Here is a 23,469-nt window from a genome sequence, read left to right on the forward strand (position 1 = left end):
GGTAGCTAGTGAGGGTCTCCTTACCTGTCCCTGCTTGCCTCTACTCTATGACCTCTGCTTTGACTCCTTGGGTACTTCCTATCAGTCCTCTTCCTTTCCTCCTAGAGAGAAGATGGAAACATCTCTTTCCCTTCCTCCCTATTCATTATGTTGCTGATAGATAGGATAGGTCTTTCCTACCTCAAATGTCTTTCACCAATAACCTAGTTAAGAAATTTAGACTCTACAGTGATCTCCATGCATCTTACTTAAATAGCTGCAACAACTAAACTCTGCACTCTGTAACTGGAGTGGTAGCTTCCTTGGTGATTTGCGAAATAATTACAAACCCCAACACATTTTTCTTCTTCTTTTCCAGATATTAATTTTTTCAGGTCATATCCATATAATATAGCAACTTGCCATTATACAAGGTCCCCCGTATATCAGAACAAATCATGCACATTGGACATTAAAACGTTACAAATTGTTACAAAAATAAAATATGTTAGATCATGAAGCCAGAGGAATACCAAATTCTCAATGATGGCCCACAATAGTCTATAGCATTTCCTTAACCTTAGTATGCCCTATCAGTGCTTGAGTAAGAAATTTTGGTGTCTAAATGTAAAGTACTTTGCAGTCTCCTTCAATAGGGATGTGCATGAACCGATGTTTTCACTTCAATTTGTACCCAAATTGAATCACCCCTGATTTGTTTTGGGTCTGAATCTGCCCCCCGAATCACCCCAGATTTGATTTGTATCCGAATTTTCCAAATCTGAATCAACTGGGGCAAAAAAGGGGTCCTGGGGGCAAAAGAGTGAGGTTGGTGGTAGTGCTCAATGGGTGAAAGCTACCATCCAAATTTTAAATAAATTTTGCAAAGGGGTGAATTTTAAAGAATTTTTGAAGTTGGTGTGTCTTTAAGCTTTGCCCCATAGGGAATAATGGGGATTTCAGCAGCCTTATAGCTCCACATGGGGGACACCAGGGCAGCCCAGAGTGGGTTGTGGTGGGTGGTAGTGCCCTGTGGGTGCAAGGAAGCTACTATCCGTATTTCAAAGAAATTGGGCAAAGGGGTGATTTTTAAGTGATTTTTGAAGTTTGCGTGTCTTTAAGGTTTTTCCCATAGGGAATAATGGGGATTTCAGCAGCCTTAGTTATAACTCCCCAGCAGAGGTGACACCAGGGTGGCCCAGAGAGGATTGTGGAGGGTGGTAGTTCCCAATGGGTGCAAGGAAGCTAGCACCCAGATTTCAAAGACATCGGGAAAGGGGTGATTTTAAAAGAATTTTTGAAGTTGGCATGTCTTTGGGGCAGATTCGGGGCAGAAAGGGGAGTTTGGGGGCAGAAGAGTGTGTCAGGTGGTAGTGCTCCAGTGGGTGCCTGCTACCACCCAGATGTCAAAGAAATTGATGAAAGGGGTGATTTTTAAAGAATTTCTGAAGTTTGCACGTCTTTAAGCTCCCCCCCCCAAGAATAATGGGGATTTCAGCAGCCCCATAAGTCCACTTGGGGGGCACCAGGGTGGCCCAGAGTGAGTGGTGGTGCAGTGTACATAGGGTGCCAACCACCCTCAAATCCACAAGCCCATGGAGCACTGGGTTTTGTTGTTTCTGGGGTGTTCTGAGAGTAGACTCTCTGGTAGCTAATAAGAGTGGATTCAATGACAAACATTTAACAAAAACATTTTATCCTGCCTTTGAGACTAGCTATAGATATATTTGGCACCAAGGTCTTATGCATCTCCCATTCAAATATAAAATGGGTGAGATTTTCAACAGAATGGAGATTGCAGAAGCCAACTCTGTTTCTTCTGTTTCTACCATAATTTAGTAGTCCCATTCTGTGAGGGGGAGAATATTCAACTGGGCTTTACAAAAAGGCTACTCTTAGCTTCACATCAGTTTGCTCCCTTCTGTAGGTCGAGGTGGAGCAAGATGTTTGTAAAATGGGTGTGATTTACATTCTCTTATTTCACATTCGCTATTTGTTACTGCTTCTCTATATTTTAAAGTCATATTTTTAACTCTTTGACTATCATAGTCTAGAGATAATAAAATAGTATTGACAGACCCATATTTAAGGTAATCAGCTGCATTTTATATTTCCAATTATCATATCGCCTATCTCTTCAAAAACAGTTCTTTTATATAGGGGTACTAAAAAATAATCTTTAGGCCAAAAATAAAGGCTTGTTTAAGTGCAAGATATTAAATAGAACATATTCATCTATGGAGCAAACTAGAGTTAATGCAACTTGGCCAAAGTGCAGCAGAGGATTTAGCCTTTAAGGTCATAAGGGCAATTAATGATCAGCAGGGAAAATAAGTCAAATTAATCCTTTTTAAAATGTACATTATTGATGAAGTTGGATGATGCTATTGTTTCATGTTAACATTTCCAGACATTAATAGTCAATCAATAAAGTGGTGGTTTAACATAAAATATTTAGAAAAGTGAATATGCTATTATTATGGAATTCAGCTGGTGAAGGCGGAAACAGTTTATTGACTTCAGGGAGGCAAAAAGTAAGTGATAATCCCTCTGCTGTGTAATCAAGCTATCATTTGGCTCTGGAATGAGAACAATTTGTTAAGGGGGTAATAGTTGCACCACCACCCCTTCCTTTAATAGGCAGGGCACATTTTCCTGCTGCTTATAGAATGGATTAGCATAACTCAGGATGTATGTTGCTGACTGAGGAAGAATGGAACCTGTTTTGCTGTCTTTTATGGAGGATCAAGTTTCCATTTCTGGTGATAATATAGGGTTAATTGGGTTTAAACCTGTTAAATCTATTTCATTTCTATTTAGAGACTGCATGCAATAGGTCAAACGTTCAGATACACAATGTTTAATACTAGCTTTATATAAGCCATTGGGTAGCTATAAAATGTAAATCCCTCCAGTCAGCTATTATTCAAATTACTTTTTATTTGTGCTAAGCAGCAGTGGCTTTAGATGCCTGTGTGCCGAGAGTCACGTGCTGCCCTTTATTTCAAATCCCTGTAATGTGTCCACCAGGCAAACAATATGCAATTATTAACAAAACACAGGTCATACAATTGTTTATAGGACTAATCATTATTTCTAAAATTAGAGAACTTCTTTGGCTCAGTAATGTAAGGTAGCCTTCCAATTGTCAAATCTTTAATTGCATTCTTCCTTAGTCTGGCAGGATCTTTTCTGTGGGAGGCTCTGTTTTAACACTGGTTTGGCTGTTCATATTGGTTGCCTATCATAAGAGGATCAACTGCTTAGGGAGTAGGGTGGACCTAAATAAATTCCAGGGAAAAGAAACAACAAACAAACACACCCTAATATAGTCCAGGATCTATTTTGAAGAACTCCATAACACTGTTTCAAAAGCTATCTGTTTGACAGCTAAGTTACTGCCTTGAGAATGTTGGTCACGACTTGGTATTATTAGGGGGATCCAATTCTATACTTTCTCCCAACCTTCACTTGAGTTGCTCAGGCTCTTTTTAATGGGCCTCTTCTCTTAAATAAATCCTAATCTGAATTCCTTCCCTATGGTCCTTTTAGCAATGATCCCCCTTAGTGTCAGAGGACCTCCTCCCCATAATTATTGGCTGACCCTGATCAGTTATGCAATAGATTTGATCCCTATTTACACAGTCACATGTTCAACACTCATACAATCTGTGTACAATGCACACACAGGTACAGATCTGCACAAAGGCACAGTTATTGTTGAATGCATGTATAACAGGGCCCTTCCTGTCTTCTATACCAGGGATTCTCAACGTTGGGTCCCCAGATGTTATTGGACTTCAACTCCCATAATCCCCAACCAAAGGCCACTGGGGCTGGGGTTTATGGGAGTTGAAGTCCAATAACACCTGGGGACCCAACGTTGAGAACCCCTGTTCTATACTATGCATTTGAGGAATCTGTACCGAGGTGCAGGTACAGTCATTAACACACCAATATGTGTGTGCAGACATCTGAATTCAGGTGATATAATGAGTATGTTCTTCCAACACTGCAACATGTGTGCTTTCAAAATCCACATTAGTTTGGATAAAAGGAGTATTTCTGTAAGTACAAATCCTATTGTATACAGAATGCTTTTACAAATCTGCAAGATCCTTGATCATTTATAACGTATTTGATTGGCATAGGTTTTATTGTTATTTATTTATTTATTGGCATTTTCTATCCCGCTCTTCCTCCAAGGAGCCCAGAGCGGTGTACTACATACTTAGGTTTCTCCTCACAACAACCCTGTGAAGTAGGTTAGGCTGAGAGAGAAGTAACTGGCCCAGAGTCACCCAGCTAGTATCATGGCTGAATGGGGATTTTTGAACTCAGGTCTCACCGGTCCTAGTCCAGCACTCTAGCCACTATACCACGCTGGCTCCTAACAAGCCCCCAGGACTCATGTGTTTGGATATTGCTTTCCATGGCACCAAATCAAGAGGTGTCTCTCTCTGTAATGGTTCTCAAGTGCTTTGGGTGGGTGGGGATGTGGAATCTGTACCCCTGGGCTGATGAGCTCACAGGCATGAACTCCATAGCCTGAGATATATGCTCTGGTCAGAAATATTTTAATTTCATTTTGATTTGTATTTATTTATGCCACCGTTCAAATGTTAAATGCCTAACAACCATTTAAAAATAATAAGAATTCCAAAAACAAACAACAAGTTAAGAGAGTCTAAGATGCATTCAGCCAGAAAGATCCCCTCATGTCTGCCCAAAGGCACAGGAAAGCAGCTGTGGCTTTGAAAGACGCAGAACGGCACACAGTTTTACTTGGATCAAATTCAGTATAATTTCTTCTGCACAGAGGAATGCCCAATAATGCCTGGCTCTAGTGCAGAGCTGGAAGTTAGTTCTAGCAATTAATTCAGTTGGATTGGCAGACTTGTTATTAGAATCACAAAGTAATGAAAAGCCACAAAGGGAAATTTCCATTAAGAGCTAAGTTCTAGGTTAGGAGTCTAGATTAGTTCTCTTTCTTAGTAACATGGTATTGTCCTTGTGCTTGCCAAGCAGTGGCTCAAGAATGTGCAATTAAAAGTTTTCCACTTCCACAGACTAATTTGGAGGCCAGCGTTATGGCCAGACTGAATAAGAACTTTCCTTGTCTAGAGATGGTAGCTCTACCAGGTGAGTTAGCATTATGAGGAAATTCCCTCATGGAAGCTGGGTGTGCTGGTGTAAACATTTGCTGGAAACAAATCTAGTCTCTGCTGCCAAAATCTGGGTCAGCCAACTCTCTTAGACTTATCCAATTACACACATGTTACTTATACATATGGTACATGACCCTGTTGGTGTGCTTCTCTGTGCTTATGATGTGTTTAATCTTCAGAAAGAACAAATATGAAAACTTGATTCAGAAATTCATTCCGCACTGTGCCCACATGTATAACTTGTATTAACTAGGTAGTTACCGCATCTTATTCCAGGGAAATGACACCCCCCACCACCACACACACACACTTTTTTTAAGTTCATGTGACCTTTGGGGTACAATTGGCAAAATGGCAAAATATACTTCTTAAATCAATGTGTTCTGTGTGTTGATTTGACAACACATTTAATCCCAATGATGGTGTGTATCCATATATCATAGTACTTATAACACAGATGTTGCCAAAACAGTTTATCATGGGACTGCAAACATTACCCCTCTATATGATTTGGAACTGTAGGACCACAGCTTCCATTTTGGGATACCTGAGCTCACAGGCTCGTGAACTCTACACATGCTCACATTTGGCAAACTATAAAATTTGGTTGCTTAGCACAAGCAAAGCATGGGGCAATGCAGCCCTAGGCCACCGTAACAAAGGAAGGGAATCATTCCCAAAACCTCTCTTTGTCTGACCTTCAAAGAGAAGGAAAAGCTGGCAAAGAAGACCTCAGATTAAAACATATTCCCAGAGGGAATAGTTAACTCCCTCCTGCCAGAGATAACTCCCCTCCACAGTAACTCTGATAAGTGTAGTGCATCCCCACCCCACTGTCAACAACCTAATGAACTGGGGAGGATTAAGGAGCAAGTCCTTAAGACTTAAGAAAACCTTACCTTGTCACCTAGCGATACATCCCGGTTCTCAGATACGCTTTTTAAGGTCACCCATTCAGACCTCCACATACACTTCACCCAACCCATTTCCAGCCTTTTGTTCAGTGGGCCTACACCCAAGTTGACCAACTCCTGCAACTACGAACTTCATTGTTCTACCTGGGTTTCGGCCCCTCCATGAAGGGAGTGTGCTTTATGATTTCCCCTGACCATGTTTTGGAGTACAAGTATTCCTGGCTCAGCCACATGGTCTCGGGATCAGTATTGGAATCAGAATCTGTACAGACCTTTACCATATTGGTTCTCAAGCTTGCAAGTGGTAGCTCTATGCCACTTTCCCTTCCTCCTTCCCGCTTCTCTGCTGCCTTCCCCCCCGCAAGGAAATCTGCTCATATGCCCATCTACAAGTGCACCAGACAAACCATCAGACAAGGATAGGTAAATCTACTCACCCCCTTCTCTTTCCTTTCCATTTTGGCATCCAAGCCATTTTTATGGCAAGCCTTATTTATTTTTAAATAAATAAACTGTAAATTGTAATTTATTTACAATTCGGACCTTAAGCTAAAACTCCTTTTCATGAGATTCTTGTTAAGATTGTTAGCTAAAATTTTATTGTTTGCCTATCCAAGTTTTCATTTTTCTGTACCCCCTTTCCCCTCAAACAAATCTTTAGATTGCATATATGTTTCCTCGTCATTTCTAGACCAACAACAACAACAACAACAACAAATATTTATATACCAAACGATAGATACCAGCAACAGCCACTGGAGGGGTACTGTGCTGAGGGTGGCGTTACTCGCCCCCTGCTAAATAAAGAGAATCACCACATGAAAAGGAGGCATCTTGGCCCACTTAGCAGGCTACCAGACCAAAGATTTGCTCAAGATTAATACTGTAATAGACTGCTCCCCCACAGTCAAGCTGATTTCCCACGTTAACCCAAAAATATAGTTAGAGTATCCTAGCCAGGTACTCTGGAGCAGATATATTAACACAGAGTAAAAATAATCTATGGGGTTTTTTTCATTTAATCTGCAGAGATTATAAATGAATTATACTTTAAACTGAATTATACTTTAAACTGAATTAAATATTTGAGATTCATGTTGGGCTGGATTTATTAATATATTGAGTAATATATTGAACTATCTAGAGCAGAAGAAGGCAACCAAGATGATCAAGGGCCTGGAGCACCTTCCCTTTGAGGCAAGGATACAGCATCAGGGGCTTTTTAGTATGAAAAAGAGGCGACTACAAGGGGACATTACGAAGGGGATTGAAAATAAAACTGCTAATATTATAATGTCCTTATTCAAAACTGCTAATATTATAATGCCCTTATATAAAACTCCACATCTGGAGTACTGTGTACAATTCTGGTCACCACATATAAAAAGGACATTGTAGGACTGGAAAAGGTGCAGAAGAGGGCAACCATGAAGATCAGGGGCCTAGAGCACCTTTCTTATGAGGCAAGGCTACAACACCTGGGGATATTAAGTTTAGAAAAAAATACAACTGCGTGGAGATATGATAGAGGTCTATAAAATCATGCATGGTGTGCAGAAAGTGGATAGAGAGAAATTCTTCTCCCTCTCACATAACACTAGAATCAGGGGTCATCCCATGAAATTGATTGCCAGGAAATTTAAGACCAACAAACAGAAGTACTTTTTCACACAGCACATAATCAACTTGTGGAATTCTCTGCCACAAGATGTGGTGACAGCCAACAACCTGGATGGCTTTAAGAGGGGTTTGGGTAACTTCATGGAGGCGAGGTCTTTCAGTGGCTACTAGTTAAAGGGCTATAGGCCACCTCCAGCCTCATAGGCAGGATGCCTCTGAGTACCATTTGCAGGGGAGTAACAGCAGGAGAGAGGGCATGCCCTCAACTTCTGCCTGTGGCTTCCAGTGGCATCTGGTAGGCCACTGTGTGAAACAGGATGCTGGATTAGATGGTCCTTGGGCCTGATCCAGCACGGCTGTTCTTATGTTCTCATGACATGATAGAGGCATATAAAATTATGCACGGAGTAGAGAGAGTGACACTGGACACAGGACACAGAGAGATTTTTCTCCTTCTCTCACAACACTAGAGTCAGAGGTCATCCCATGAAACTGAAGGCTAAGAAATTTAGGACCCACAAAAAGAAACACTTTTCCACATAGAACAGAATTAATCTATGCAATTCTCTGCCACGGGATGTGGTGATGGTCACTAGTTTGGATGGTTTTAAAAGGGGCTTAAACAAATTTATGGTCTATCAATGGCTACTAGTCTGGAGGTTACTGGCCACCTCCAGCCTCAGAGGCAAGATGCTTTTCAAAATCAGTTGCAGGAGAGTAACAGCAGGAGTGATGGTATGCCCTCACCTCTTGCTTTGGGCTTCTCAGAGGCATCTGTGTTGCGGGAAAATCCTCTGGAACCTTGCCCTCATGTTTAATTCAGTCCCTTGCCTTCATCCTTCCATCAAGATTTGACAGAGAACGGGGCATCTTACTGAACTAAAGAGGATTAACCAAGGTTTCCACAATAGAGCTCGTTGCCTGACAGAATTAAGTCAAATTCAACGAGGGTGTGTGCACAAATTAGCTTTTATTCATGATCATGAAGGCAGAGTACAAGTAAAAAAAGTCTGACAAGCACTGCACCCTGAAGGTATGCAGTTGCTAGTTTATATAAATTAAAAATAAGCAAGCAAATCAGTCATTTGTAATTAAACAGATATTTTCATGTGGTGCCAATTAGAGCAGCCTTGGACATGAGTTACTGTTTGGCCTTTCTGCCCTCCCTACTCCTTATCGGTATCTTCTGGTGCCAGCGATGTTTCTTTTTCTGATGAGTGGGGAATTTGTCTCATTACCTTGGCTACATACATTATTTCCTGCCAGGTTCTGGTATTTGTTACCTCTTGGCAGAGGGGCCTCACATCCTTGAACAATTTTGTTCAGGCCTACTGGCCCTACACTCTATTAGGAGCCTGAACCAAACTTTTATACACTTATTTGTGATCCTGGATTAAACATTTCTATATCATCTGGTGGGCCACTGATATGAAACAGGATGCTGGACCAGATCGGCCTTGGGACTGATCCAACAGAGCTGTTCTTATGAGCTTACTGCTATAATTAATTTATCTGGGAGGTTGCTCAGTGTGGAACGTACATATGGAGTTTTCCAGCAGGGTGCTTTATGGAATGTTTTGTGCCAGCAGTACTGAATTCAAGCAATTTTGCAACAGATGCATTCAATTAATATAGACATTGGCTGACACACAGTGCAGAACAAGGATACACTACGGTAATACAGCAAGGGAGCAGCCTAACAGAACTTCCCAAATTACTGCACCAGTGCAGTGGAGAAGCAGTAGTTTTTGACAAGTTCCTTTCCCCCAGGAGGCCCTCATTGCCACCTGAAAATATGGCCTTGAGATTTGTGCAGCTGTTGGGGACATATTTCTGGGTGGCACAGAGGACTTCCTGGGGAAGGATGGGTGGGTAAAAAACTGCCATTTCCCTGCTTCATGGATGCAGTTGGTTGGGAAGTTCTTTTAGGCTGCTCTCTCATGGCACTGGTGCATCCTTGCTTTGTATGTCAGCTACTGATTTCAGGCAGTAGTTGTTGCTTCATCACCTCAAGGTCACAATCACTGAGCTAGGCCAAAAAGGCAATTGGGGATAAGATAAGTGTGTTGTTATTGGATTGCACCAGTCTGTGTTCTGCCCTGGATCTTCCAGAGAGTTTTGTAACAAATAAATAGTTCCTGGTTAAGTACAAAAATGTCTCAGATGGTTTCTGCTGCTCTCACAGCCAAATAATGTATGCTCTTTTGTCCTCAGTTAAGGGATTCTTTGCAGACAGTGCATAACATTCCATTACAATTTATGGGAGCAGTGGCCATATCTGGAGGAAATTTAGAACTGTTCTGTCCTGGCCAACATGAGGAACATAGCATTTTGTGTATTCCAGAAGATTTCAAGGAAAGGAAATGATTAGAGGCATGTGAGAGAAGGAAGCTGGGTGTAGTGGCTTTTGCTTGTGATAATCTTTGACCATGTCCTATGGGACAGGAATGTGGGTCCTCAGGATATGGGTCAGCATAGGGCCCTCAGCTCCTTCGGTCTAGCCTTACATAAGCACAGAGCCATCTGGAATAAAATTCTGGATTGCAGCAATATATTTAAGAGGCTTTCAGGAGGAGTATGTTTTTCAAAACATGCTAAGACATAAATAAACTAGAACAGGCTTCTAGGAAAAGGGGATCTTGTCTAAGAAAATTTTAACTTGTCAAGAATGCATTTTTCTGTCAGATACATTATACTGCTATGATGAATGTGAAATGGAAATACATTATGCTATGAGAAATGTATGCATGTTGCAAATGCATTAAGAATAGGCTTTATGATTTATTTGTGTTAATTTATGTGAAAATGCTAAAAATAGATTTAATGCTAAATCTGAGATACAGTTCAATAAAAATCAGGAAATTATAAACCAGGGCACTTTTAAATCAATTTAACTCATTTTCGTGGGTACTGAAGCACCTACAAGGAATAATTTAGTACTGAACAGGTTCAGTTATTCCTCAGGGTGTGGTTGATTTTCCTCCAAAAACTGTGGGAATGTTGAGTTTTCTGGCAGTTGTCTGTGTGGAGAGTTAAATCAAGGGAGCTATGATAGTTGTGCCTAGGATGGCGATTCACCCCAAAGCATGGATCATTGCAGATGATAGACCAGGGGTCTAGTGAGGGCATAGAGAGCCCAGGTTCACTGTGTAAACATGAGTGTCCCTTCTACCCTCCATGGTGCACCGCCACCCCGTGGCAGTGCAGGGCTCCCCACTCATCCATGGCCACGCTGCATGCCACTCCTGCCACCCCCTCACCAGTCTATTCCTGGCTGGTGGGAAGCAGACAAGGCCCAAAGAGGTTCTTCTTGCTCCTTTCCAGCCTGGCAAGGGGCAGCAGGAGTGGCGTGCAAGGGGTGGCTTGGCAAGTGAGTGAGTGGCTGGGCAATGACAGCATTGGCCAGTTGGCCGGTGGGTAGTGGTGGGAGATGGTCCCAGAGGCTGGGCAGTGTGTGTTCTTTGGATGCATCTGCCCAGTTATAGCTCTGCACCTGAGATAAAGCAATAGTGATTAGGGAAGGAAACCACAAGGAAAAAAAGAGGCAATAATCATAAATGGATTTCCTGAAAACATGACCCCTGATATAGAAGGGGTGGGAGTCAAGTCAGGGATTATTGGCACCAATAACATGTCTGAAGTTGATGGTCATTCATGGGCAATGAAAATAGGAGAAAACAATGTACATGAGTCCAAAGCATTTGTGAGTAGGAATGCATTCTGGACTAGAAGGTTGCATCATTGCCTGTTGCAATCTTTGTTGCCTGTTGCAACACCGCCCCTAAGAAGTCATCCCAGAGAACACAGTAATCTATGGAGCTGACTGTCTTCGTTGAGTGCAGACTTGAACAAACATTGCAGTTGTACTTCCCAATAAAAATACTGCCCAGCTATCACCATCTTAAGGAGAAAACAGCTTCTACTCCTACTCCCATGAAAACATGAAAGATTTCCTTGCATAATTACAAAAGCCTCAGCACTTCATGTCTGCAAGAAGTAACTTTTGTTTTGCTTAATTTACTAGCTCATTTGTTCCATTGTGCAATTTAATTTTAATTTATTAAAATTATGAACAGTAAATGCTGCTTCTATTCCTCTGGGGAAATGAAATAGTATCAAAGAGTGCTTTGGAGCTGAGTGCCTTTACCCTTCAGCAGTGGGTAACCACAACTAACCCCTACGCATTTAGGATTATTCAGGTTTGTGTTTTTTTTTAAGCAAGGGTGTTTATTTTAGGTGTCTTGCAATTTGGCACAAGACATTTCTATTTACTACTCATAGAGCAGCTTAAATAAAAGTATGAACAAGAAGGCCAATCCAGACCCTATATAGAGATTGTTTTGAAAATGTGGATATCCTTGAAGGGCATAGAAATTGCTGAGAACTTTCAGCTATTAGCTCTCACGTTGATATCTGGAATGCCGATGGACCATGCCCATGCTTGCAAAGGAAATGCCTGTACTGGCCCTAAGGGTCTGGAAAGGCTGTGGTTCCAGTTGGGGACCTCCAGGATTTATTTATTTTCATTTGTATCCTGCTGTTCTTCCAATGAGCCCAGAGCAGTGTACATGGTTATGTTTATCCTTACAACAACCCTGTGAGGTAGGTTAAGCTGAGAGATACGTGACTGGCCCAGAGTCACCCAGTGAGTTTCATGGCTGAATAGGGAATTGAACCCAGGTCTCCCTAGTCCTAGTCTAACACTTTAACCACCACATCATTCTTGCAGAAATCATCTGTAAACACAGTCCTTAAGATGTCATGGAAAACATGCACTCTGGAAATACAGTGGTGCATTTTCATTTGCATCTCTTTGCAGGAGAAGTAACAGAGAAACTCTTCGTGTGAGCTTGAACAAATGATAGGAGACATTAGGCTGATTTCCACAATGATAAATTGGGTAGGACCAGCATCCTACCCAGCTGTGTAGCTGTGTGAGCTCTCGAATTTTGGTTGTTGGTCAGCAAAAACCTAGTTAGGAGGAGGAGGAAGTGGCTGTGTGAGAGGCAGGTGCAGGCTCCAGTGGCATTTCCTCCACCCTCAATTAGACGTTGGGTAAAAGTGCTGGGTAGGGCAGCGCTATCCTCCTTGGTTTTTTGCTGGCAGACGGCCAAACATCAGGAGCGTGCACAGGGTAGGATGCTTGTCATGTCCACTTTATGGTCATGAGAAGTCCCTTAGTAGGCAATTAAGGCCAGAGGTGCGCTTAAGTAATTTTGGAGTCTGGACCTAAAGGCCCCCCCCAGTTAAGCATCACCCCCCTTCCTATCCCACATATTTCTTTCCTCACTCCCTCCTCTGTCTCTAAAGCACCGAGCAGAGGTCATAATCACTCCTGGCTGCCTGGCACAGTGCAGGCCAGTGGCAACCACATCACCCAGGACAGACTAAAGAGGATTTGGGGGCCCCAGGAGGGTGTGGAGGCCTTGGACTTCAGCCCCAAATTCCAGGGGTAAGAGTACCACTGATTAAGGTTGCTGTTCTATGCACACTTACCTGAGAGTAAGCCCCAACAAACACAGTGGGACTTACTTCTGAGCAAACGTACATAGGATTGCCCTGCCCATTGCTCATTTCACAAGACGTTGTGGTTGCAAGATTAAATAAGAAGAATTGCCTTTAAGCCAAAATCTGAGAAAAAAATTACAAAGGATTTCTGCTAAGTATTAAATTTATGAGGGAACCTCATTTGTCAGAGGCATTATTTTGTCAGTTTCAAGATAAGGCAGGGGTTTTGCCAGCCCCAAATATTTTTAGCCTTCCATCAGCATGGCTTTAGCATGGCAGTTCTGAGTGTTACAGCATATGATTGTATTCATTTTATGGAAACATGCTGACTGATGCAACCTCTTGAACAGGCTTACTTCTGCGATTTCAACCAGCTGGCAGGAGCGGGTGGTGGTGGTAGAGGATTTGAAACAGCTAAAGAGGCTACAAGTTAGCCTGTGCCTGCCTGCCAGACATTTCTTTGAATGTAGCACTTGTCTTATGTAAAATATCACAAGTAGTTTGCTTAAATTTCTAAGCCCAGCTGGTTATTTAAAATTAGCTAATAACACTGAAAACTAGCTATAATACCAAACTGGGGTATGACCCCGCTCCTTCTGAACTACTGACTCTTTCCCACATTGCCTAATTAGTGAGTATTTTGCTAAAGTATTTCTGCGAACTGATTTTAAGACTTCTTAGCATAGTTGGTGAAAATCTTCAGTGCCTTCAACCCCAACACACAAGTTCATCTATGTTGCACAATATCTCTCTCTCTCTCTCTCTCTCTGCTTCTCAGCATACTGGGGTCAGGATCCAGAGGCACACTGTGTCTATACAGGGCTTCAAATCTCTGATTACAGAAACAATGTTATGCCTGGCCCTGCCTGATTCCTAGTCATGCATGTTCATAGTCAAACTCAGAGCTATGAATCACAACTGACCAAGCGAGGTTACGTTCTAGCAACTGGGAGTTCCTAACTTCTTTTGATCACAAAACCTGATCCCCACCATTCTCTGCAGGGCTGGTTCCAACTTTCAGATGACCTTTAGCAAATTATGAGCTCTCTCCTACCTGGATGCGCCCTGAGAGTCTGAATCACAGCCACTTGAAGGCTATTGGCCCAGATGTGGTCTCAGGGATCAGCAGTGGGTCCTTCTGATGGTCCCAGGCAGGTTCCTTCCCACCTATGCAAGCCCTGCATGTCTGAATTCAATTGACTTTCTGCATCCAGTGCCCAGCAGAAGTGAATTCCTAGTCACCCAGTAGTCTCATATGCATACCATTGAGCAGGAGGATCCCTGTGTAGGAGATTATCCTGGTAGTGGTGTGGGATGAGAGATGAGCAAGCACTCATTGCTACCTACTGGGACTTTCATATGAGGAGTGAATAGGACCATGTGAAATGTCCCAGAGGCAAATTGCCAGCATCTTATGGTCAACGAACATGATGAAAAACTATAGGAGATTCATATCTAAGCCAAGATGATGTTCCAAAGTCAGAAGTGCAGTTTCTGTGCCATGCTGAGAGAAAAGATGCAGAGTGGCAGGTGTCCAGAAAACCGTGATGTAAGTAGGGGAGGGAAATCATCGGCAAGTATTTTTGTTCTCCTAGTCCAGTTCATCCTCCTCACCTTCTTTAATCACCGTTCAGCACTGCCATCTACACTGGGCTCTTCTTTATAGTGATAATGTAGGCGTAGCTCTAATATAATACAGTTCAGTGTCCTTTGTAACTTGTCCTTCCCCTCTGGCTGCTCCATTCCCGCCCCGCCATCCCATCACCTGCATTATGTACAGTATTTTGTAGATAGAAAAGTGGTGTGCAAGTTTTATAAATAAAGTAAATGAATAACCCAATTGCTTTTGCCAAAAATAACCCCATATTCTTTGAATTCTGCCCCAGGTAAACTCTACCTAGTTGCCTCCTAAAGTATCCTGGAATAAGGACTAGTCTCGGGGCTCAAATTCAAGTATCTTCTGTCTAAAATTGATCTAACTAGCAGATGTTCCAACTAGTCTGGCCGAGGATCAGGGAGCTATAATCGGCTCCCCGTTGACTTCTCTGCTCTCCTACCCTGAGCTGCAGTTAAGCTTTCTATGTGCCCAGTTGGATTTTTAAGCTGTTAAAATTTATGTTTGTTTGTACAATACTAGCAGTGTTAAATTTGCACACTTAGAATATAGAAAGCTCACTGTTTCGTGTAGTGCTGCTGGGAATGGGAATAAAGTCTGTTTTGCATTTGGTGTGGAAGAGGTGAGCTGTTTAATCTGGCCACTGAGCTGCCTTTATTGGCACTTGTACTTCTTTCTTACAGAGCTGTGGCAAAGTGTTAACTGATTTGGCCCTCTCTGACAGCTGAACAGGAGTGATGTTTCAAAACTGCATGCGGGACACAAAGCTTTTCATTCAGCTGGGGAAACTCCAAACTGTCTTTTCTCAGAACTCCTTGATTGGGTGGGTGAGGGGAAATGTAGTGGTTTAAATTTATTTCATTCAGCTTTCCCCCAGGATGCATTTGTGTTCTTTAGTACTGCTGTTTCCAGAGTCAAGATGGGGAATAACCTTCCATGCTATATCCTGGCTTGGGTGTGGCTGAGTATATATCTCTCCTTCTGCAGATGAATTGGACTAGGTGAATTTATAATTTAGAGATTAAAAAGAAATAATTACTATCTATGCAGAGGTGTTTTCATTTTGTCTGTGCTTCTCATTTGCAGAGAATCTACATGCCTTGCTGACAGAAAACATTAGATTGTAATTGTGGGGCTTTGGCCAGAATGACTCCTGGATTTTCTCTATGTTCTCCAAGATCAAAGACGCCAGATACCTCCAGATTCAACTCTGTCTGTGTGTATGTGTGTAACCTTAAATAACTACTATTGGATCCATTGGTGTATTATTAGTAGTATTTTTAAGCATTTTCCCATAGTTGAGGTGCCATCAGGACCTCACCTTATCTCAAAACATGGAGTCACCTAAAGTTGGGCCTTCTTAGATAATCTCAAGGACTTCAAATGGATTCAAATGGAAGTAGGCTGTACTTCAGATGCTCTGGTCCTAATATATTTAGGGCCTTAAAGGTTGAAACCAGGAGGACTTTGAATTGTGCCCAGGAACATACTAGTTACCAGTGAATATCCTTAAGGCTTGGCAAGATATAATGCATTCTTAATGTTTCAGTTTTTTTAATGTTTATTTATTTTATTTAACACATTTATATACCACCACTACCAAAGTCTCTAGGCGGTTTACAATGCCTTAGTGGCAGCTGACACTTAGTGGAAGAAGCCTTTTGAACCAGTGGAAGTTTCCAAACAATCTTTTTATTCTTAACTTTTTAAACCTTATTTTTTTATTTGAAATATGTAATTCCTCCTTTCTGTCGTATGACAGGCCTCCAAGGCAGCTGGCCAAAAAATACACCAAAAAGCAAAAAACAAAAACTAGGTGAAACTAGGTCAGGGGATTATAGTTATGATTATCAGCATTTTCACTGGCTCCACTACCCTCTCCATTGGAGGAGTAGAAAGATGTTACAGTAATATTTGGTTCACACAGCAGCTTCTGATAATAATAATAAATCAACAATATGTACCAAATAAATAAATAATAATCATAAGAGTTTTTAGCCTACTCACCAGGCTTATGAAATCACCCGGCATTCCGTGTGTTCGTGTGTGTGTCCCCCACATCATGATATTCTACATGATTATTTGAACCTCCATACAATACACTCCATCATATGTGAGCGGGACATTTTGTGTTAGGGAATGTGCAGGTGGTTGTTCTTGGAGGCAAGAACTCCGCATTGATCCCTCTCATGTTCTATCTTTTGTTTTGGTCAGGGGATTATAGTTATGATTATCAGCATTTTCACTGGCTCCACTACCCTCTCCATTGGAGGAGTAGAAAGATGTTACAGTAATATTTGGTTCACACAGCAGCTTCTGATAATAATAATAAATCAACAATATGTACCAAGTCCTCTCTATGCAGTTGTGACACAGGTGACTGTAGCTGACAAGCTCCCTTCCAGACTTTTCCTTGCCCTGTAGTCATACTCCCAAGTCATACTCCTACTTGATCACCCTCCCAAGAAAGAGGAAATCCCGATATATGTTCTTCTTGCTAACGGACTGAGTGAGCAGCATTTATGCCAGAGGTTTTCTCCTCGCCAGGAGTGTAGCAGTAGGATGAGAACTGAGCTCTTCATATGTGACTGCCTGTAGAAGCTGTCAAAATCAGCAACAGTGACAGATACATTGGCTGACATACTGTGCAACACTATGTGCATGTTGCAAGCGCACATTCATGCAGTTGCACAAGAGCGCTCTTGTGCTAAACACAGTTGTGCAATTTATTTATTTATTTATTATTTATTTGATTTCTATACCACCCTTCCAAAAATGGCTCAGGGCAGTTTACACAGAGAAATAACAAACAATTAAGATGGATCCCTGTCCCCAAAGGGCTCACAATCTAAAAATTGATGGCCAATTGATGGCCAGTGGTAATAATGGCCATTAATTCTTCAAGTGTGTGTGCACAATACTTGTGTTTCGCACAGCATTGCTCTTGTGCAACTGTGTGAATGTTATGTTGCAATATACACATAACGTTTTGCAGTATATGAGCCACTGTAAGGGCTCAGTAGTTGTTTGGGAACCAGTGAGGGACCTTTGTTAGGAACTGCTCTCTGAACTCAACTTGAGAACAGTTATACGGCCAAACCTTATGGTGGTTTCAAATGATTATTTGTGGTATTGTGGCTGCTTAAAAACTTCACATGGACCTTTTCTTGTCATGTGAAGATCAGGTTGTTTGTAACTTCTGGTCACATAAAGATGTGAGCATTATTACATAAACTCCTCCCTGGATTTCTGAGTAGTTCTGGGAACATGTTAACAGTTTCCTCACTTTATAGTGTGAGGCATAGACAACTGTCTCTTTATACATGAAAAGGTGCTTTGTGGCAAGTCCTATGGTCATCTGATGGAAAGGGCCAAAGGGCAATCTAGTTCATCTTTCTGTCAAAGGCAGGACACATCCATTGACTCTCTCCTTTTCTCTCCCCCCGGCCCCACTCCCCAGCTTCTCATCAACCTTTGGGATCCAAAGGGCTTCTTTTAAAAAACAAACTAGTGATGTTGCTGAAATTACCTAGTTTGGAACACTAGCTCATGGTTGGGTGTCCAGCATTACATGTGTCTAGTTTGTCATGCTTGGACATAATACAAATAAATTGCTTTTTCCAGAAGATATTCTTCTTTTGCTGGGAACACAGAACAAGATTCTGTACAAGATCAGTTAGTTTTCAACTGCTTCTCAAAATGGCATCTATTTCTACCCTTGGATACCAGTTGCAGCTGTGCAAAAGCCCCTAAAGGCTGATTTTTAAAGCTCTGGGGAACTGTGTAGTCTCTGAGTTACTGGCACAAGGTACCGCTCAGGGGAGCTACTTCTGCTGGTTTACTTGACCCCTACAATAGTCTGTGGTGCAACTGGACACAGAGTTTATATATGTACAGTATTAGGCCAGATCTCCCAATATGTAGGGTAAGGCAGCACGTCTTAGGTAACAGGGATTCCATTATAGGGTAACAAATTGTAAGTTGTGTGCAGCACAATCCAATGTATAATTATTCATAAGCACATCCCACAGTGGTCATGGACTTGCTGACATGTAAATGGACATAGGATTGCAGTCTTAATTTATTATTTTTTACCATCATATAGGCAGTGGCTGGTATACTGCATAATGTGACACATGCAGTATGTCACACAACTCTGCACAATTGTGTTTGCACAACAGCACCCTTGCACAACTGTGCAAATGTTACAAATGTGTGTAATGTTGCAAAGTATGTCAGCCAATATTTGGATCTTCTGAAGAATTTGAAGTTTCTTGGGCACTCCCTGATGTATACAGAGTAGTTTATTTGCAAATTTTCTGGAGATTTTATTCCATTTGGAATTCATTGCAAGAAGATATGTCATTTGATATAACTGCTGGTCAAATCAATTGATTTTTAGTTTTATAAAGCCTTCCTATGTAGCTGTGCAGTTTGCTTTTCTGAGAGCCAAGGAATAAGGAATGTAGATGTGTTGTTTTCATTGGGCCTGTGGTAACTTTATTTCTGATCAATTTTATCTGATCATTAGTCCTTGGCACCCTTTCCTATTACCATATCTCTCTCATAAACTGTAGTGAGCCTGCAAGGATATTACTAACACAAAATACAAGCAAAACAGACACAAGAAAGGGGAAGAGATATGCACTGCCAAAAACAATGTTGATTTTTCTTTTTCTTTTATACAAAAGAAATCACAATAACCCAACACACATTACTTCATAAATTTGACCTTGCAGGCCTAAGTGGTTGAAAGGATAAGATAAATATAAGCATTTTTTAAAAAGATATTATTATCCATAATGTGGAAACCAATGCCTATTTGTTCTCCAAATCTGGTTTTAATATCTAAGAGAAAAAGCCAAGATCAGTATAATCTCTTTGTTTTGCTGATTTTGCTTTTTTCATTTTAAGTCGAAAAAACTGACTTGGGTGGCACAACATGTGCTCACCATTACATTTGCTAATTATACCCACATACAGCTCTTTCTTTCCCCGCTTTTATTTGTGAGTTTCTTTGATATTGACATGCCATCTGAGGCCATTTTGCCAGCAAATGGTGGTGACACCATAAACATCATGACTGGTGATCATCATGCTTACTTGTGGCACCTGTTGGAAGTGAAGGACTTTGCGCTGTCTCTTGTCTCAGTGACAAAGGAGGGCAGACTAGTGAGTCAGAGGGCTAGAGGGTCAAGACATTGATCATCCCTTCTCTACTGCTCTGACACTATCCCTTTGGAATGTAGATTGCTACTCTTAGGGATTAACTTCCTTCCTTCCTGTTTTGCACTTCCTCCTTCCCTTCTCTTCCTGTTCCTTCTACCTTGCAACATGCAAGCTCCTCTCCCCTGCACCATGTGTGCAGAGATGCAGAATCCATCTGCATCCAGCTAGCTAGCTAGATTAGAGATCCTAACTCCTCACTTTCCTGCCTAGAATGGAGTTCTCTGATAAATGCCATATATATTGATTTGAAACTATGAACTGGCTCCAAGTTATTTTATACTCTCAGCATACACGCATGCCTAACCAAATTCCGCTGTGTTATGCCTCTGTGCACTCTGCTATAATGAAAAAGGGATTCGCTTACCAGAGAGAATTCCCAACAGCACCCAGGTTGCCAGCAGCCTCCTCTTCTTTCCTTGGGCATATTGCAAGATTTTCAAGGAATGTGAGGACAGTTACTTCTTGCAAAAGATCACAAGGGTCAGATTGGACCCAAACAGCTGCTCAGATGTGGAGAAAGGCACAGCTGGTGGGCTTTCTCCTTAGCCAATGGGCTTTCTCCTGCATATTTCTCCTGTGCATTTGCTTAAAATAATGTATTCAGGTTGAAAGTTTTTGGATTTTTATACACACACACACACACACACACACACACACACACACACACACGATAAGTTTCCTAACAGGGGCTGACATCCTGACTAGCACTGTGCTCATGCAGCAGTGCCAGGATTAACTCTTTGCCTAGTTAACCCCTGCTAACTAGGCAAAGAGGCACTTTTTAAACATTGTGATTCTCTTTATTTAGTGGGGGACAGCAATTGGCCCTATCGACCCACAGCACAGTACCCCTCCAGTGACTGTTGTTGGTGTCTATCTTATATTTCTTTTTAGATTGTGAGCCCTTTGGGGACAGGGATCCATCTTGTTTGTTTGTTTGTTATTTCTCTATGTAAACCACTTGGAACACTTTTGTTAAAAAATGGTATATAAATATTTGTTGAAATTTGAAGATCCAGAGTACCACTGTGTCATTTTGTGCATGGGGGAAGCAGCAGTATTTGACAGTCACCCCTACCTTATGAAGCCCCTTGTGCATCAGAAAAATATGTTCCAAAGGGCTGTGAAACCCTCAGGGATATCTTTTTGGGACACACAGTGGGCTTCAGAGGGAAGGGGAAGTCAAAATGTTCATTTTGACTGTCATCGGACAGTCTCCCACGAGTGCAGCAGCAGTCTGGATGCTGACATGGATTCACATGTGCCTTGTCAGCATTGGTATCAACCAGTGTCTTTATGCCACCTTTATGCATTATATATTTTGTAAACATTCCTATGGCAAAATACATGTGTTGCTACATTGTATTCATGACAGAATCATGCCATCTTCTCCATAACTGGCCATTGATAGCCCCTGATATAGTTTGATTGATTGGTCGGTCAATAAAAGATATGACAAAAACAGCATAAAATGCTAGTGCTGTTTCCTTTTAAGGAAATTGAAGTGTGCTCCTTGGACTGCCATGTAAGCATACTTTGAATCAGTGTCCTTGAAAGCATATTATGTGTACAAATAAGCCCTATTCACAAGTTATGTTCAATGCACAAACAATGGTACACTTCATATCTGTAGCCTGTGTTTGAGGGGCCTGTACCCAGGTCCAGCTTTTAAATGAATCCATGTACAATCATTCACAGAAAAATGTGTACATGTGTAGCATCTGTAACATCTGAACATAATCTAACATCTGAATAGGGCTATAGATATAAATAAAATCAGAATTTATCTGATGGCATTTTCAGCTCAGTACAGAAAGGAGTGCTTACACATGCATTGTAGAATGTGGAGCTGGTTTTATCACCTTTTTGAGACAGAGGAAGCTACTTATGGATGTGGATGTTAAAACATCAGCACATGTGGTACAAGAAGTCCATATAGAGTTTTGTGACCCCTTCTTTGCATTTGTGCACCTTTTGGAAGTTTGGAACTCATGAAGCTATAAAACGAAGGGATTATTGAAAGAATAGTTGGGTGCTTTTAGATTTTATGTATTAGCCCATATGAAATATTAACATAATGGGTATTATTGGTTATTTTAATGTGTATGTATATGTGAATTTTGATGCTTTTAAGGATTTATGTATTGATTTGAGTATATATGTGGGTAATTCTAAAACAGTATATATTAAATATCCAGCAACTTTCATCCTTTGGTATGTTTTGAGAAAAATCCTTACAATATTAGGTTGCAGTTGAATGTGTCCCCTTAATGTCTTTTTACAGATTTATTTAATATTGCAATACAGCAAAGGTTTTGTGTGGGTGGGTTCTTGTGGTGTAATATAGAGTTTCTATTGGACTCACCTAGGTCCTTCTTCTTTTTGTTGCCATTCTTTCACCTGAAACATGTCCTTTATTTTTATTTATTTATTGTGTGTGTGTGTGTGTGGGGGGGCTCTTTAAAAAGTTGAAAAACTTCTGTGGAGAGCGGTGGGAAAGTTGGCCTCATGACTGTAAACTGTGAGAGCAGGTCCGCGCTTCCCCGTGCCAGAGATGCACCTAGGCAATTGGGGTGCCTCCAGCAGCCACCCTGCGCCCGCCACATCATGCCTCTGTTTTTTGTTTTTTGTTTTTGCATAATTCAAGCCACCATGGCATGTGTGTGGCTGAGGAGTGGACCGGGGGTGTGTGTGTGTGTGTGAGCTGAGCAAGACTTGCCTCCCACCCCACCCCCCCCGGTGGTGGTGGCCAGAGTGACCACTCGGCCTGTCCATTCGGCCCAGAGGCTCTTGTTTACTGCGAGGTGCTACAGTGCACCGGTGCAGTTAAAATAGATTGCCACAAGCCCATGATGCCACGCGCTGGAGCGCCTCGCAGTTATCAAGAGCCACTGGGCTGAATAGACAAGCCCAGCGGTCACTTCGGACAACACCGGGGGAGCAGGTAGGCAAGTCTTGCTAAGCTCACTCCCCAGCTGCCACTCCTCGCTTAAATTATACAAAACAAAAACACCGGAGGTACGGTGTGGTGAGGCGAGCACAGGTGGTTGCAGGAGGGGGCCCCCCCCTGACCATTTGGAGTCTGCCCCTGGAGGGCATGGACCAGGGCCCCAATGTCCGGGGGTAAGAGCACCTCTGCCCCCCTGCCCTACCAACCAGTCAATCCTCAAGGAAAAACATTCTGAGCAAAAAACGCTCTGAGCAAAGTGACTTTCAACAGCAACTGAGTGCTTCTGTATTTCTATGTGACACCTTTTTGCTTCCTGATAAAATAATATACTGGCGAGTAATTGCAGTGCTGTTGGTGGCGGCAGCAGTCAGAGGGGCAGGAAGTGAGGGATGCATACCAGCTGACAGAATGTCAGCAAAACATTAAGCAAAAGCACTTCCAACAACAACATATGGTTTAACTATAGTGGCAGAAATAATAGCTGTA

General features: G+C 41.9%; 1 protein-coding gene across 22 annotated transcripts in view; it reads left to right on the top strand.

The window, feature by feature from the left end:
• The window catches only part of LOC128322743 (diacylglycerol kinase kappa-like), a 69,274-nt gene that overhangs the window by 38,939 nt on the left and 6,866 nt on the right, over positions 1-23,469 (top strand). For 8 of the 22 annotated variants that reach the window (XM_053244616.1, XM_053244613.1, XM_053244615.1 and 5 more), the window contains one exon: positions 15,891-16,024. The exons of 8 other annotated variants lie outside the window; for them this stretch is intronic. The gene's annotated coding sequence lies outside the window, so the exon portion shown is untranslated. Of the gene's footprint in view, positions 1-5,048; positions 5,122-15,890; positions 16,029-23,469 lie in introns of all 22 variants that reach the window. 6 more of the 22 variants (XM_053244627.1, XM_053244633.1, XM_053244626.1 and 3 more) reach the window with 3 other exon arrangements.

The sequence above is a fragment of the Hemicordylus capensis genome, chromosome 4 (assembly GCF_027244095.1).
Source record: "Hemicordylus capensis ecotype Gifberg chromosome 4, rHemCap1.1.pri, whole genome shotgun sequence".
In the NCBI taxonomy this organism is placed as follows: Eukaryota; Metazoa; Chordata; class Lepidosauria; order Squamata; family Cordylidae; genus Hemicordylus; species Hemicordylus capensis.